The sequence below is a fragment of the Ambystoma mexicanum genome, chromosome 4q, assembly GCF_040938575.1.
Source record: "Ambystoma mexicanum isolate Mex_15411 chromosome 4q, UKY_AmexF1_1, whole genome shotgun sequence".
In the NCBI taxonomy this organism is placed as follows: Eukaryota; Metazoa; Chordata; class Amphibia; order Caudata; family Ambystomatidae; genus Ambystoma; species Ambystoma mexicanum.
In genome coordinates this window covers 261,508,738-261,525,647 of record NC_090928.1, presented here as the reverse complement: position 1 = coordinate 261,525,647, position 16,910 = coordinate 261,508,738, and the positions used below count along the sequence as shown (strand labels likewise).

Genomic DNA, 16,910 nt, shown 5'->3' with positions numbered 1-16,910 from the left:
GGTTGCCTTTAGCCATGGCCACCTTACTGAATCAAAAGCTTTCACCGCGTCCAGCGACACGATGGCGATCTCTCCTGAGTCTTCCTTAGTGTGATCAATAATATGGTGCAGTCTGTGGTTATCTGTGATGTTTCTACCTGGGACATAACCCGTTTGGTCTGGGTGTATCAGCTTGCCGATAACCCTCTTTAATCTATTGGCTAGCACTGCTGTGAGTATGTTGCTATCCTTGTTAAGCATGGACAAGGGCCTATAGGACCCACATTCCGTATCCGGCTAGAAGGTGCATAGATGTTCTCCTGGCTTTATCACTTTATCTGCTTTATTACATCTGTATTGTCGCTACACCTCATGTCAGAAACAAAACAATCTGATGGACCTCGACACATGGACCATGGGTACAGTGGACATCACACTAGGGATGGTATTACTGGCACGCCCAGTCGATGTCCCTTTTTGAGTTTAAAAAAACAATTAATGCAATACTCTGCGACTACCATTCGATGTTGTCCTATGCATAGTATGTGAATCTAAGCAGATACAAGCATCAGAAATATTAGTTAGAGGGCTGTGTGTGTGTGTGTGTGTGTGTGTGTGTGTGTGTGTGTGTGTATATATATTTCTGAGGCTTGTGGAATCTGCTTGGATCACATGCTGTGCATAGGCCGACATCTAGTGGAAGCTGTGGAGTATTAGTTTGTTTTTCGAAACTCGAAAATGGGCGTCGACACAGGGCGTGCCAGTAACACTATCCCTAGTGTGACGTCCACTGTACCCATGATCCCTCACGCGTGTAGGACCCTCAGATTGTTTTTTCCCGCCATACTTGTCGGAACCATTGTTGCGGAGTTCCCTGGCTTTCAGCCATTTGCTCATAATTTACCTAAAAATACCCGTTCTTCAAATCCCAAGTCGAGAGATCAAAGATCGACGCCGGTCCAAAGAACGAACAACCGTCGAGATTGCACGACGGACTTTGTGCCTCTGAAGGCCTCTGTCCTTGGCCCGGGCCTCGGAAGGCCTCTGGCCCCGTCCCTGCAAGTAGGGAGAGTGGGGGGTGGACATAATCACACTCGCTTTATTTTCCACATACACTCGCCCGCTGCCATTAGGTGACATATGGAGAGTACAAGTTTCCTTGGGTTGACAAACATACCACCTGTAATCTGTTTGCCTAGGGACCACCCCGAAGCTAACTGCAGAGCGTGTAAGCTCTTTAAGGCAAAAACACTAAAGGACCGCTCCACTAAACGTTGGGCCCATCACGCCAGGCAGCTCGAGGCCATGGAAGCAGTGGGTTCCTTCAGTGATGGCAGCAACGCCGCCGTTTTGGACAGCGAGGGTACAGGGGTGTCGAAAGACACCCAAGCGCTAGTCCCGACCTCGGAGGATTGTCCGGCAGGGCAGTTATGGGGAACACACCCGGCGTCACGAGCGATACCCATACTACTACACCTAAACACACTAACCACAGCCGAGTTTCGACACGTGTGTCGAGTGCTCGGAAAAAGGAGGCACATAGAGGGCGGTCCACAGAATCAGTGTCCTCTGGGCGTTCCAGGTCGAGATCGCCTCACGACACACAGCAACCGTCCACAGTTGCCAAGAGTGCGTCACCTCCAAAGTCACGGAGTTATGGTCGTCCGATGACCAATCGGACCACTACCCCTAAGCTACAGCTCGTTCCATGTCTGCCTCCGAGTCTCGACGTTCACACTCTAAAGATACAGAAGCTAGCCTACACACCCCCGAATCTCGGCGCCAGGCGTTGAAAGATTCAGAGAAGGCCAGAACATCAGGGAAACATTCCTCTACTCACGGTAAAGGGGACAAACAGCAGAAAGTCTTCAGAGATGACATCTGCACCCCAGGTCCGGAAGGACAAATCTAGATCCTCAGATGAGAATAAATCTAAGACCCCTGACCCTGTCACTAAACCTAAAGTTATCCCTCCCACTCTACATGATATGGGAATAGGAGAGGAGCCTCAGCAGTGGGTGGTCATCCCCACCTCCAGGGAAATGGAGCTCTGAAGACATCGACAGGGTGATGAGGAGAATGTCTTTTATGGCTAATTTCTATGAGAAAAACCTGTATTTATTTTCTGAGTTATCACAGTACCCCTGACAACTCTACTCCTTCAGGATCCAAAGACCCTCGGCCTCCCAATAAAAGGCCTCATAATGAAACTCCAGCTCACGGCCTGACTTCAGATCCATTCTCTATTCAACCTTACCACCAGTATGCTGAAGACCCAGACGTATAAATGCTGGACGACCAAGCGGGAGTCTATTATTACAGAGACAACGAGGACCAGGATGAGGAGGAAGAAGACTAGGCAGAGGTCTATAATCTAGACAACTGTTAACAAAAAACCACCGGTCACTGACTCACCTGTGGATAATCAGCCTCTACTGAATGAGGTCTTAGTTAGGGCTGCAGAGCACTTTCACATAGACACTCAAGGGGCTCAAGAAGAGAGGGACTTTGCAGAAGAGATCATGGGGATAAGAAACCCATTGCGCAAGTCATACCAATTCTGAAATCCATCCAATGCAGAATTGACCCTTCCCTCTTCACCCCTAATCTCACTAGGGCTGTCAACCCCAGAATTGAAAAATTGTTCAGGGCTGCCCAGTCAGACCCACTTCATGTAAGGGATCCACTTAAGCCCGACTCGTTGGTAGTCACTAACACCAGGAAAAGAGTGGGGACACCTCTATCATCATCTGAAGCTCCCCACAGACAAGGAGAGCAAGAGGATCTATGGGTTGGGAAGGAAAGTGGCCTCCGCACCTGAACCACTAAAGGGACAGTTAGCCCAGATTGCGTCGGAGGGTAGGTCGTGTCCAGGTGCATTCTAAAGGCAACCTTTGACGCCGCAGATAATGCAGGCCGGCTCATCGCAGAGGGCACTGTCATCAAAAGAAACGCTTGGCTCAGACGGTCAGGGTTTAAACCCGAGACCCAAGCTTCTCTTATCGACATGCCGGTGGAACCGAATGTCTTGTTTGGCAAGGCAGTAGAGGAGGCACTCAAAACTGCCAAGGATGAATACGATACCCTAAAGTCCCTGGGACAACTGACTAACAAACCCACGAACCAAAGAGGGAATAATAATAATTTTTGTTGCTCACGCAGACAAAATTCCGAGAGGGGTTCAAATTACTGACGGGCAGGGTACATCATGGGGTGGCAACCAACAAAGTACCCAAAGTTACGGTAGAGGTAACAAAAGGGGCCGAGGGAGAGGCAGCCCAGACAAAGGCGGTATGCCTCCCAGCAAACAGTGACGCTCCGCTCAGGATCCCTTCCCACGCATCCCCAGTAGGTGAGCGCATTTCCAACTTCACCCAAGAATGGGAAGGGATCACCTCGGACAGATGGGTGCTGTCCAGTGTCCGCAGGATACTGCATCAAACTGCTGGAGCACCCCTGCAACCACCCTCCAAGACAAAAGATACACTCCCTGTACCACCAAAAGATCCTCCTCAGGAAATCGTCAATCTTCTCGCAAAGGACGCGATAGAACTCGTCCCGGGCAACCAGGGAAACAAGGGTATTTATTCAACTTACTTCCTTGTGCCAAAAAAAGATTTAACAATGCGCCCAGTATTAGACTTGCGCCCTGCAAACAAGTATGTCAAGCCCCAAAAATGTCTATGCTCCAGGAGGTAATCCCCCTCCTAAAAAAGGGAGATTACATGGCAACATTGGACATGAAAGATACCTATTTTCATATTTCCATGTTCCCAGCGCACAGAAGATTCTTGCGCTTAAAGGTGGACAGTCGGCACTACCAGTTCAAGGTGCTGCCCTTCGGTATAGCCTCGGATCCAAGGTACTGGCGGTGGTGGCGGCACACCTACGCAGGGAGGCAAACCCAGTGTACCCTTACCTGGACGACTGGCTCATCACGGGAGAGACCCCAGTAATTTGTAGTTCCAACATCCAAAGAACGATCGACCTCCTCTTAGAATTGGGTTTCTCAATCGAGAAAAAATCAAGCCTGGTGCCAGGCACCTCCAAACAGTTCCTAGGAGCTGTCCTTAACACGCAAGAGGGGTTGGCCTTTCCATCAGAGGAAAGAATTTGGAATCTACTACTGCAAATTCCTCTATCAGCCCAGTCGCTAGATAAGGGTGCGCAAAGCGATGTTTGCTAGGCATGATGGCGTCATGTATTTACCTGGTTCCCCACGCGCGCCTGCGCATGCGACCCATGCAGGAATTGTTGGCGAAACAGTGGTCTCAGGCAAGTGGTTAGTGGGGCGATCTATTGGTTGTTTCGCCAACACTAGTACAGAGTGTTCACTGGTGGACAAGGGAGAACATGTCAAAGGGGAAACCCTTTTAAGACCCGGAGATACAGGCCGTAGTCTCTACAGACACGCCCCTGTCTGGGTGGGGAGCACATCTCCTTCACCACGCAGCTCAGGGTCTCTGGTCTCATGCAGTGGCCAAGAATCACATAAATCTGCTAGAGCTTCTGGCAGTCTTCAGAGCGCTTCAAGCGTTCGAACCCCACCTGTTGAACCTGCCAGTGCAGATCTTAACAGACTGCATGACAGCTATGTTTTACATAAACAGGGAGGGACTTGTTCGCCGAATCTGTCAAAGCTTGCCCAGAAAATGTGGAAATGGGCACTCAGACGGAACATTTACCTGTCATCTCAACATGTTCCAGGGGATCTCAATTCACTAGCTGATGCCTTGAGCGGAGATCCCCTCTCAGAAGAACACGAATGGTGTCTACACGAAGAAGTCGTAGGAGACCTCTTCTCACAGTGGGGTTTCCCCACTATAGACCTATTCGCCACAAGCGAAAACAGACAATTCCGAGGATTCACACCAGGTTCCCCCAGCCAGGCTGCAAGGGGAACGCCCTTTGGATGAACTGGACAGGGATGCTTGCCTACGCTTTTCCACCCACTCGTCTGATGAGGAAGTTGGTCAACAAGATGCACAGGGAATCGATGACGCTCATCCTAGTTGCTCCCATGTTGGCGAGACAACTGTGGTTCCCACACCTGCACAGACTGGCAGTGTGCGAACCCATCAAACTCACTTGCTGGCACAACCTACTATCCTAGCACGGAAGACAAACAGTGCATCCTCAACCCAGCTCGATGAACTTGGCAGCATGGCTCCTGAAGTCAGTTTGGCCATCTCAATCTACCACAGAGATGCATGGATATCCTAAGAGAATCTAGGAAACCAAACACAAGACACTGTTACTTTGATAAGTTGAAAAGATTCATTATTTGGTGCCAGAATAAACAGATTTACCCAGTTGATCGTACTCCTTCCAATATCGTCACCTACATGCTCCACCTGCTGGACGCAGGGTTGGTATTTAACTCACTCAAGGTACACCTCGCAGCGCTATCAGCCTACACCACCTCCCATAACTAGGTGTTGTGGTGGTTAAAGCATTCATGGAAGGGGTTAAGAGACTCCACCCTCCAATTTCGAACCCACCACCAGGATGGCACCTTAATGTGGTGCTTGCTAAACTCATGGGCCCACCCTTTGAACCCATGCATAAAACCAGTCTCAACACCTGACCTATAAAACTGCCTTCTTAGTAGCCATTACATCCATAAGAAGGGTCAGTGAAATTCAGGCTCTGTCAGTGCAGGATCCTTTCTTTACTGTTCAGAAGGATAAACTGGTTCTGCGAACACACCCTAGGTTCTCACCTAAGTTCATTTGTAAATTCCACGTTAACCAGTCCATTGAGCTTCCGGCCTTCTTCCAAGAACCCAACACCTCTGCTGAGGTGAAACTACACATTCTAGATGTGCGGAGAGCGGTCCTCTACTATGTAGACAAAGACCAGGCCGCTAAGGAAAACAGACCAACTGTTTGTCTCAGTAGCTACAGGCAGAGAGGGAGATTGCGTCTCTAAAGGTGCCATCTCAAAGTGGATAGTCCATTTTATCCAGCTATGTTACTCCCTTTCTGAAAGAACTCTGCCTTTTACGCCAAGAGCCCACTCTACAAGAGGCACGGGGGCCACTCTGGCTTTCATTGCAAATTGTACCCCTTGACACCATTTACAAAGCTGCTACTTGGAGCTCTATTCACACTTTTACTCAGCACTACTGCATTGACACTCATTCCAAGACAGTTACTCAAGTGGGACAAGCCGTTCTAAGACACCTGTTTGCTCATGACGCTTCTCACATCCCACATCCTTCAAACACTGCTCGCTAATCTATGCACAGAATGTGATCTAAGCAGATTCCACAAACCCGAGAAGGGATACATTACTCACCGTAATCGTATTTCTGATGCATGTATCTGCTTAGATTCACATGCGCCCGCCCTTCCTCCCCTCTGAGAGAAGGCGCATGGATGCTTGTAGTCCTATCTATCCATCTGCTCTGATAATCTGTATTCACGCTACGCCTCATGCTACCTCATGTCAGACAAAATACAATCTGAGGGTCCTACACGAGTGAGGGATCATGGGTACAGTGGACGTCACACTAGGGATAATATTACTGGCACGCCCCGTGTCGACGCCAATTTTCGAGTTTCGAAAAACAAACTAATACTCCGTAGCTTCCACTAGATGTCGGCCTATGCACAGCATGTGAATCTAAGCAGATACAAGCATCAGAAATAAGATTACGGTGAGTAATGCATTATATAGATAGATATATAGATAGATATATATAGATATATAGATATTAGATCTGAGGCTTGTGGATCTTCTTAGAGTCAAATGCTTTGCATAGGCCGACAACTGGTGGAAGTTGCGCAGTATTGCACATGAAGTTTTTGAAGTTCGAAAAGGGACATCGACAAGGCATGACACTAATCCTATCCCTAGTGTGACCTACCCTGTACCCATGAACCCTCACCCGTGGAGGTCCCTCAAATAGTTTTTTTCCGCCATCGTGGCAAGTTGTTCTTTCCCGGAATCCGTAGCTTGAGCTACTTTGTGAGTTCAAACTCATCCAAACCTCCGACGCACTAATTTGATGGCGGTTTTCTGTGAATAGCTCAGCGGCTGATCCCGGCTTCAGAAACAGAAGTTCTATTCCGATGACGGGCTTTCCGCCTACACCAGGCGTTGGCCTAACCAGCAGGGCTATTTGGGAGGGACGGATCCTACTTTGTTAAAAAATGTATACCTCCTTTTCCTGCCCTACTACTTTTGTCCTGCTGCCTCTGTGTCCGTCGTTCACTATAGAGTGCACCTCTTTTAAATTCTGTCCCAAGTGCAACAAAGTTCCTGTTGGTCGACAAATGCAGAGTTTGCAACCACTGCCTTCCATGTGACCATCTCGAATCTTGTCGCACGGCGTGCCAGCTTTTTAGGCCCAAGTCCTTAAATGAGCTCCAGACCAAGTGATATGTGGCATATGCCATGTCGGCGCAGTCTGACACAGCCTGCCAGTAACATTTCATTATTTGTGTATTTCATGAGTAAGCTGCCCACTCGCTCAAGGCCTACTGAGCAGCCTCCTATTGCCCCCGGCCCTCCACGGCCCCAGTGCTAACACCTTCTCTCCCGGCCCCAGCCCTGCTGCCTGGGGAGCAGTCACAGAGATCTTTTCAGGAGAACATGCAGTTCACACAGACAGACAAGGATATGTGGGTAGATGTCCACGATAACTCTGGCCAGGCAGATAAGGGTGACTGCTTTCAAGACCAAGATGACCCAGAAATAATCTTTGTCAACCCTCTAGACCCCACACTCATTGAAGGTGTTCACTCGTCTCCCGTTGCAGACCAACCTCTCTATAATGAGCTGCTGAAAAAGGCGGCTCACCATTTTGGCATCAACACTGAGGAATCCAGTCACGCTGTTGAACATATTCTCGACGAGAAAAAGCCTGTTAGCCAGGCTATTCCTCTCCGCAAGTCCATCAGAAAAAGGATTGCTCTGTTCCGGTCTACTCCCTCTTACTAAGGCGGTTAACCCATGGGTGGAGAAATCTTTTAGGCCCTCCTTCAGATCCCATCTTCATTAGTGGTCACGTCAAGCCTGATTTTCTGGTGGTGGCCACTACCAGAAAGAGAGCTGGTGCTCCAATGTCTGAGGCACTCCCCAGCTGGGAAAGCGTATTACGACCTCTGCTGTGTACCTTACCAGGATAGCAAACACCACCTTGCTTGCCAGTTACACAGCACCCAGTGGGATGAGATCTCTCTATCTATCTGGACTCAGTACCGGAACCAGCTCACTCCCACCTACTCAAAATCACCACTGAAGGCAAACCGGTTTCCCAACACATCCTCAAAAATGTCTTGGATTCCACACACATCTGGAAGGATTATTGCAGAGGGTGCTGTCTTAGACATTCCTGGTTCAGAGATCAAGGATTTAAGCCAGAGAGACAGGCAGCCTTGATCAACATGCCCATCGATGAGGGTAACCTCTTTAGCAAAGCTGTCGACGACCAGCTGGAGACAGCAAAAAGAAGCATGAAACAATCAAGATCCCATGTCAGATCTCCAACAAGCCCTTTATCCCTAGAGGAGTGTTTAACACACGCTGCAACTATTGGGCGCAAAGCTCAGGAAGACGAGGCGAAGCTGGAACAAGCACGTCTGGTGCCTCCTTTTACAGCCTGCATGTCATTCTACCAGTACCAGCAGCGTGAGTTTTGCCGCGGGAAAGGACGAGGCAGAGCTGCAGCCTCTAAGGGCGCAGCAGACCCTGTCTCCAAATGACGTGCCGATCCATGTTCCTTCCCATGCATCCCCAGTTGGGGGTCTCCTACCTCTTCGCCCAGCTGTGGGAGGGAATAACATCCGACAGCTGGGTCCTTGATACTGTGGCCAAAGGATACTCTGTGGAGTTGCTCAAAACACCTTGCCACCATCCACCGTGTGTAGGACGAATGTCTTCCGAACACCCTCCCATCCTTGAGGAGGCGATCCAAATCCTATTACAGAAAGGAGCCATCGAGCGGGTGCCCTTCATGGTACAAAATGAAGGTATTTCTCCAGCATGGGGTCTGGCATGGATTCACATGCTCATGAATATTCCCTGTCGTCAGGCTGGGAATCCTCGGTAAAGAAAAAAATCAGTATCAGTTTCGTTTCTGATCCGTCTTCCTTAGTAGTAACCAATCACTGGTCTCTGGGTCATAATGCCCCCAGCCAATGACTGCCCTCTCCCTAAGCCCGCCTCTGGCAGCCATCTTTAGAATTTTACTGCACACTCAAGTGTTGGGAGTCCTCGTGTTTAGCTCTTGAGCTTTTTTGCTGCGTTTTCGCACTTTTTCAAAGAGATTTTCTCATTTTTCGGTGAAACCTCAAGCTCCACTGCTTCTACATCCGATCAACGGGGACCCGATTCAGATTTTTCTACGCCCCCCCCAAGGGTGAAGTTTTCGTCGAGTTACGCTTCTTGGAGGAGTCCAGAAGTTTCTTTGGCCTACCCCGGACATGGCCCAGGAGAAAGGAAGCTCAACGCCTGGAAAGCTCTTCAGGGTTTGCCCTGGATGCCAGCTGCAGAATGTGTTCAAAGAGGACGAGCATTCGAAGTGCCTCTACTGCCTTCATGAGGACAAAACGCACGTGGAGAAGGACTTTGCGTTTTGTGGGAACATGTCAGAACGGACCATCAAGGATCGACATCTTCGTCTCTCAAACTGGCTGGAAGGAAAGAGCCTGTCGGGTGAGAAGTCGTCGTCGTCTGAACGGTCTTCTAAGTCCTGTGATGGCACCCTGCCGACGGGGGCCCAACAGAAGGCAAAGCACAGCAAGTCCGCGGGCACCGGGAGTGCCGAACAGTTGGGCTCCTCGGCTGCCAGGCAGCGCGCATCCTCTCCAGCACCATCAACCACGAGCCAATGCTCTGGCTCAGGGAAGAGGAAAGCCGAGAACCCGGCGAAGCTTCTGGAGAGGCCCCGGTCGTTCTCGAAGGATCCAGCCGAGGGGGACTGAGACGGTGACCCTCCCCTCAAGGTGAAAGCCACAGGCCCGCAGAAGGTGGTGAAGGCCTTAATTCACCCGGCTAAGGCCTCTATCGAGGAAGTCGCTGCGGCCCTGGTGTAGCCTGGGGAGGCTACACCAGTAGAGGCGACCTCGGGGCCCAGAGTTTATCTGTCACCGCGGAGAGAAGCCTCTTTCAGGCCCATAGAGAAGACCTCTGTGAAGACCCCAGCAGAAAAAGAGGGGGGGGAGCCAGTGGCCATTGTGGACACGGACACAGTCTCCGAGGAGGAACTGGTTGAAGTCCTGGAGGGCCTCGACGAGGGTGTCGAAGAGGCCCGGTCCCACGGGAGGGATCCCGACGAAGGGGACGACGAGAACGCCGGCAAGGTTCCTAGTCAACCGTCTCGCCCGTCGCTTCCGGAGCCGCAGGACAACTCGGCGGCCATTTTGTTGGCAATACAATCCTTATGTTTGTAGATGAGGACGAGATTGCCCCTACCACCGACGGAGGAGTCGGAACCAGGCCCGATGGAGGAGCTAGAGCCACGCCCGTCGGGAAGTCCCCCAAACAAGAGAAGACGGACTCAGCCAGCCCCGCATCCCCGTACCTGGGGATGACACGGGAACAGACACGGCCATGACAGGTACAGATGATGATGATGATGATGACGACGACCACCCCATCGACCCCATCGCCGCCACCCCGGGCCTCCCTGCCTGACGAGATTGGGTCTTTCCACACTATGATCGCCAGGGCATCTGAGCTTTTTCAGCTCTGCCCCAAAGAGAAGGTTTCCTTTACCAATGGCGCGAGGCCAAGAGGAAGACAGTCCTCGCCGGGCCTCTGTTGGGTGACATCTGGGACGAGGGTCTCGCCCTTCTCAAGAACCCGTCTACGACATCTGCCAAGAGGGACCAGTACGAGAAGAAGTACCGGGTCCCAGACGCGGCCCCTTTGTGCCTTAGGGCGCAACCGACCCCTGACTCGGTCATCTCAGCAGCGGCCAAGAAGAAAGCGGGGGTGGGGGGGGGGCGCATCGGCCTCAACGTCAACTTCCCCGCCGGACGGTGAAGGAAAGAAGCTGGATGTAATGGGACGACGAGTTATCTCGTCGGTGGCAACAACGATTAAGGCGGCCAACACCCTTGCGATCGTGGCCCGCTACGACAGGGAGTTATGGAACAAGATCGCCCCCCTGTTGGACTTCCTACCGGATGACAAGAGGGATGAGGCCCTGGAGATCTTGCAGGAAGGTGAGGTGGCGTCGGACCACGCCATAACGGTGGCAACGGACATTGCCGACACCGGTTTCTGCCAGCTAGGCAACAGCGTTTGTCTCAGACGACAAGGGTGGCTCAAGGCGACGGATTTCCGCCAGGATGTACAAGCCAAGGTTTTGGACATGCCGTTCGACGGGAACAACCTGTTTGGGAAGACAGTGGATGAGTCCCTCCAAGCCATCAAGGCGGACACAGAGACAGCTAAGGCCCTAGGAGTTATCCAGCAACGAAGGCCATCCTTTCGGAGCTCCGGAGGCAAGCAGGGTACCTCCAAGGGATTCGGCGGTGGCTCCGCTACGTACCGCCAAGCGGCTGCTCCTCGTCGCAGGAAGCCTATAGAGGACGAGGCAAGTCGGGTGGATCCTGCCCTCGTCGCCAGGGAGGCCAAGGCGGCAAGGCGTCCTCCAAGCAAGATTGAACCGACCGTCGCGTCGGGCCCCCCACGAAGCACCCCGTTGGGAGGCCGGCTGGCGAAGTTCGTCAGCGTGTGGGAGTCCATCTCCACCGACCGTTGGGTGCTGGACGCCCTGGCCCAGGGGCACACCCTTGAATTTTTAAAAAAGTGCCCCCACATTCCTCCCGTGGCCAGGAAGGAAAACCACGTCCCTCAACTACTGTTGGAGGTAAGGGCTATGCTCAAAGGTGCCATCAAGCTCGTCCCTAAGAGGCTCCGGGGCTCCGGAGTATACTCAAGGTACTTCCACGTGAAAAAGAAGACAGGAGGGTGGCGACCCATCCTGTACCTGCGACGACTGAACAAGTGTATCAAGGCACACAAGTTCCGGATGGTCACCCTCCAGCACATGCTGGGACAGCTGGAGGAGGGCGGTTTCCTGTCGTCGTTGGATTTGGAGGATGCATACTTTCCCATTCTAAAAGGACACAGGAAGTTCCTCAGGTTCGTGGTCCGAGGGAGGCACTAACAGTTCAAGGCCCTCTCGTTCGGATTGAAGTCGGCACCCAGGGTTTTCACCACGTGCCTCGCTCCAGTGGCAGTGCGGCTGCACCTGCAGGGGATCCACGTCTACCCCTACCTGGACGATTGGCTCATCCGCGCAAGGACAAGGGAGCTCGCCGTAGAACACACAGCAAAGACTGTCCAGCTGCTCACGGACCTGGGGTTCTCCATCAACTTCACCAAGTCCCACCTGGTCTCCTCTCAAGTCGCACTGTTTCTGGGAGCCAAGCTCGACACAGTGGCGCGTCTGGCCTCGCCGTCGGAGGAAAGGACAAAGGCCATCCTAGGCTAGGTGCAGTGTCTACTGGCCACGGACGTGGCCAGGGTGAGGTCCATCAAGTCCCTCCTCGGGATGATGTCCTCTTGCATTTATCTCGTGCGCCTGTGCAGGCTGCGGATGCGCCCTCTACAGGAGTTCCTCGACACCCGCTGGATTCAAGTGACGGGCAGCTTCGAGGACAGGATCCCTCTCAATGAGACCTTCCGACGAGTGATCTGGTGGTGGGGCACCCGCGCTCATCTTGCGGCAGGGACACACTTTCAGACCCTGGCCCACCAGGCGACGGTGACGACGGATGCCTCCCTGGAGGGGTGGGGAGTGCACACCGGAGATCTTCATGCGAGAGGCCTTTGGCTCCCGGAGGAGAAGCCGCTCCACATCAACATCCTGGAGCTCCGGGCAGTGTTCTGGGCCCTCAGGTCCTTTATCCCGTCCCTCAAGGGCAAGGTGGTGAGGATCTTCACCTACAACACCACCACAATGTTCTACATCCGGAAGCAGGGCGGAACCAGATCCCCAGCCCTATCCAAGGAAGCCCAGGATCTGTGGCATTGGGCCGTTGCCCAGGGGATGTTTCTGGTGCAGTTTCATCTGGCAGGGATAAAAAACATCATCGCCGACTCACTCAGCAGAGAGCTGCGCTCGTGCCACAAGTGGGAACTACGCCAGGATCAAGTAGACCGACTCTTTCAGCGATGGGGCAAACCCCAGATCGACCTGTTCACGACGGCGATGAGCTCCAAGTGCCAGAGGTTCGCCAGCAGGTTTCCCCAACCGAGGAGCATGGGCGATGCTTTCTCGTTCCCCTGGGACGGCCTGTTCCTATATGCGTTCCCTCCGTTGCCGTTGCTGCTCCGACTCATCAACCAGCTCAAGAGGTCCCGGTGCAGGATGATCCTCGTCGCACCGGCGTGGCCGAGGCAGATCTAGTTCCCGGACCTTCTGGACTTGTCGGCGTCCCTACCGGTCAAGCTGCCGACGGACGCAGATCTTCTTTCCAGAGAAGGAGGCGCCATCCTTCATCACGACCCGGAGTCGCTGAACTTGCAGGCCTGGCTCCTGCAGCACTAGAGTTTAGAGGGTACGATATCCCGTCTGACTGCAGAGGTTCTTGCAAAGGCCAGGGCGTCCTCAACTCTCAAGTGCTATGGACATAAGTGGAAGAGGTTCTCTGTCTGGTGCCGTGCACAGAAGATTAACCCTCTGCGGATGACGGCCCCTCAAGTACTGCCGTACCTACTGTCGCTGGCCAAGGCTGGACTAGCCCATGCTTCTATCTGGCTGCAATCTCCCGATACACCAGAACTACGGGACGGGCGTCTTTGTGGTCTCATCGCCTGGTGAAGGAATTTATGAAGGGACTGTTCTGATCGTTCCTGCCTGTGAAGGCTCCTGCCCCGTCGTGGGAACTCAACGTGGTGCTGTCTAGGCTCATGGGGGCGCCATTCGAGCCTCTGCATTCGGCACCGTTGAAGTTCCTGTCGGGGAAGACAGCTTTTCTTGTGGCCATCACCTCCGCACGATGAGTGGGAGAGATCCAGGCCCTATCCTGCAAGCCTCCATACTTGACTTTTCACGACACGAGGGTGGTGCTGAGGACGCACCCCTCCTTTATGCCCAAGGTGCCATCGGACTTTCACCTCAAAGAGCCCTTGGTGTTACCAGTTTTCTTCCCGTCTCCTTGGTCGCCGGCCGAGAGGACTTTGCACTCGCTGGATGTGGCTAGAGCGCTGAAGTTCTGTGTGGACCGCACAAAGTCTTCGGAAGCAGTCACAGCTGTTTGTGAATTTTGGACCTGTGAACCAAGTGAAGGCTCTCTCGAAGGCTACCATTTCCAGGTGGCTCTCCGGCTGCATCATGCACTGTCACTGGTTGGCAAACCGACCGTTGCCTGGCCGTCCGAGAGCCCATTCGACCAGAGCGATTGCTGCTACCATGGCGTTCTTGTCTGGTGTGCCCCTGCTGGACATCTGCAGGGCTGCTACGTGGAGGTCGACGCACACCTTCACGAGATTCTACGGCGTCGACTGGGTTTCCAGGGAGGAGTCCAGAGTCGGCCAAGCAGTGCTGCTCAACCGTTTCGCCTGAAGGTGGGCCTGGTGGGGAGGTAAGATTTGCTTAATGTTGAGTTTATGTAATGCTTAATGTTGAGCCTTTTACCACCTCCCGTGGTTGTGCATGTGTGTACTGCTAGGGATTCTTATATTCATGAGCATGTGAATCCATGCTGGAGAAGGAATACGTTACTTACCTGTAACTGTTGTTCTCCAGCATGGGTCTGCCATGGATTCACATGCGAACCCTCCCTCCTACCCCTCTGCGGCTCTTCACTTGGTCATACTGCCACTTTACGTGCTACCAAATCTGAAGATGGCTGCCAGAAAAGGGGCTTAGGGAGAGCCTGTAATGCAGAAATATGCATGGATGTCCCCGAACATCATACAACTATCCCCGAACATCTGGACATCCTGAGATGAAAAAATACCTGATCTTATCGCCATATCCCATCCCCCCACCGATTTGTTTTATTAGTTTGACGAGTGCAATGTTGTGTTTTTGAATGTTTTTACTGCTATGTCTGCAGACTACAGGCAGTGTTCGCGAATCCAACATGGCGTCCATTTTAAAAGTTTTGACACACCTCATGTTTTTAATCGACCAATCAGACGGTGTGTATGATGTCCATGAAGGTCACACTGCTCTGATTGGTCCAGAGATGTCTACGGACTCCGAATCCGGAAATCCCTGGACTGGACCCAGATATCATTACATTTTTTCACGTACTGTTTGGCCATTTAAAAAAAAAAACGGAACTGATTTACACCAAATTTGTAAAAGCAAGCATTCGGGACCAAGCTGCCGCTCCGCAGGACAAGTTTGGTGCAAATCTGTCCAGATGTTTGAGCTGTAGGTTCAAGCACATATCCATTGTGTCTGAGGATTTAAAAAATGTTGGGACCCCCATATAACTTTGCGCTCCCTGGACAAAACCCCACCGAACTTCGCAAAATCGTTCTGAGGTGGCCATATACTTTTTTGTAAAGTTTGGTGATGATTCGTCGAATGACGCCAAAGTTAAGATGCCCAAAAAGTGCTCTATCTAGGAGTTGAGCAACTTAACCATAACTACATGGCCGCTACCGCAGGCGCTGTATTTGTATTTGTTTTATTTATAATGCGCAAGCCATCTGGCCCGGAGGCATCGGGGCGCAATTTGCACAAAGTTACAATAATGCATATATACAGACATAAAATTACATTAACAGAAAACTAAGTGTTTCTATCTACATACATTACAGTGGTTACAGTACCGCTAGGGCTTAACAGTGGAAATAACCAGGGATGTACAGAATATAATAACGGAAGTCAGTGGGCCAGAGTATGTAAGATAAGGGCGCAGAGCATGTCTTAGTGCTGGTCAAAGAGCCAAGATTTTGTTTTGGCCTTGAATGTGTTGAATGAGTCTTCAACTCTGATTGTAGCGGGGAGGGAGTTCATAGCTTGGAAGCTAGGACAGGGAAGCTGGTGCCCCCTGCTTTTTGAAGTTTAAACCTAGGAATTGATAGACAGTGAGTCTGGGCAGTTCTAAGAGGTCGAGTGGCGAGACAGCCGACTACAGAGGTAGGTAGGGGCCTTGTTAGCCAAGCATTTGTGTGTGAGGGCAATTGTTTTTAGTGAGATTCTCTGCTTGACTGGTAGACACTTTAGGTCGGTTCTGGATTCTGAAATGTGATTTTTGCGGGGGAAGTTGAGGGCAGCTCGAATGGCATTGTTTTGTGTTTGAAGTTTATTCAGGTTCTCTTGGCTGGTACCTAGGTAAAGAGCACTACAATAATCTATTTTGGCCATAATGAGAGTTCTAGCTAGTGTGACACTGTTAGGGGTGGTGAGAAACTGTCTGCAAGCTGCAATAAGTTTGCACGTGTATGCAGAGGCAGATCTAACTGCATTTATTTGTCGAGATAGGGATAGGGTGGCATCAAGGTACAAACCTAATGTTTTGGTATCTTTCGAGACTCGTATGGTATTACCGTCTATGGTGAATGACTGATAGGACGGCTCTAGTTTGCTCAGGCGTTGTGAGGTGCCCAGGATAAGGAGCTCCGTCTTGTCGTCATTTAGACATAACTGGTGTTGGGCCATCCAGGCTTGGATGACCAGGTAGACGTAGTTAAGGGCCTTGGTATCAGCTAGATAATCACCTGTGATGGTAAGGAGTATCTGGGTGTCATCTGCATAGTTGGTGTAGGAGACACCCAGATAGTCAACCACATCAAAGAGTGGTTTTGTGAAAATGTTATAAAGTGTAGGCGACACGCAAGAACCCTGAGGTACGCCGCAGTGAATTGGGGGCGGGTCTGCGGCTGCGGATGGGGCAAAGACCCTCATGGATCTGTTGCTCAAAAAGGATTTGATTCAGGCCGCAGCAGAGGGCGAGAAGTTGGCAGCAGAGTGGAGGCGCCTGCATAGGATGTATCTGTAAAATAAA

At 51.7% G+C, this 16,910-nt stretch overlaps 1 protein-coding gene across 2 annotated transcripts in view; it reads left to right on the top strand.

Moving 5' to 3' along the window:
* The window catches only part of AHCTF1 (AT-hook containing transcription factor 1), a 2,174,249-nt gene that overhangs the window by 237,888 nt on the left and 1,919,451 nt on the right, over positions 1-16,910 (top strand). The gene's annotated exons all lie outside the window — the stretch shown is intronic.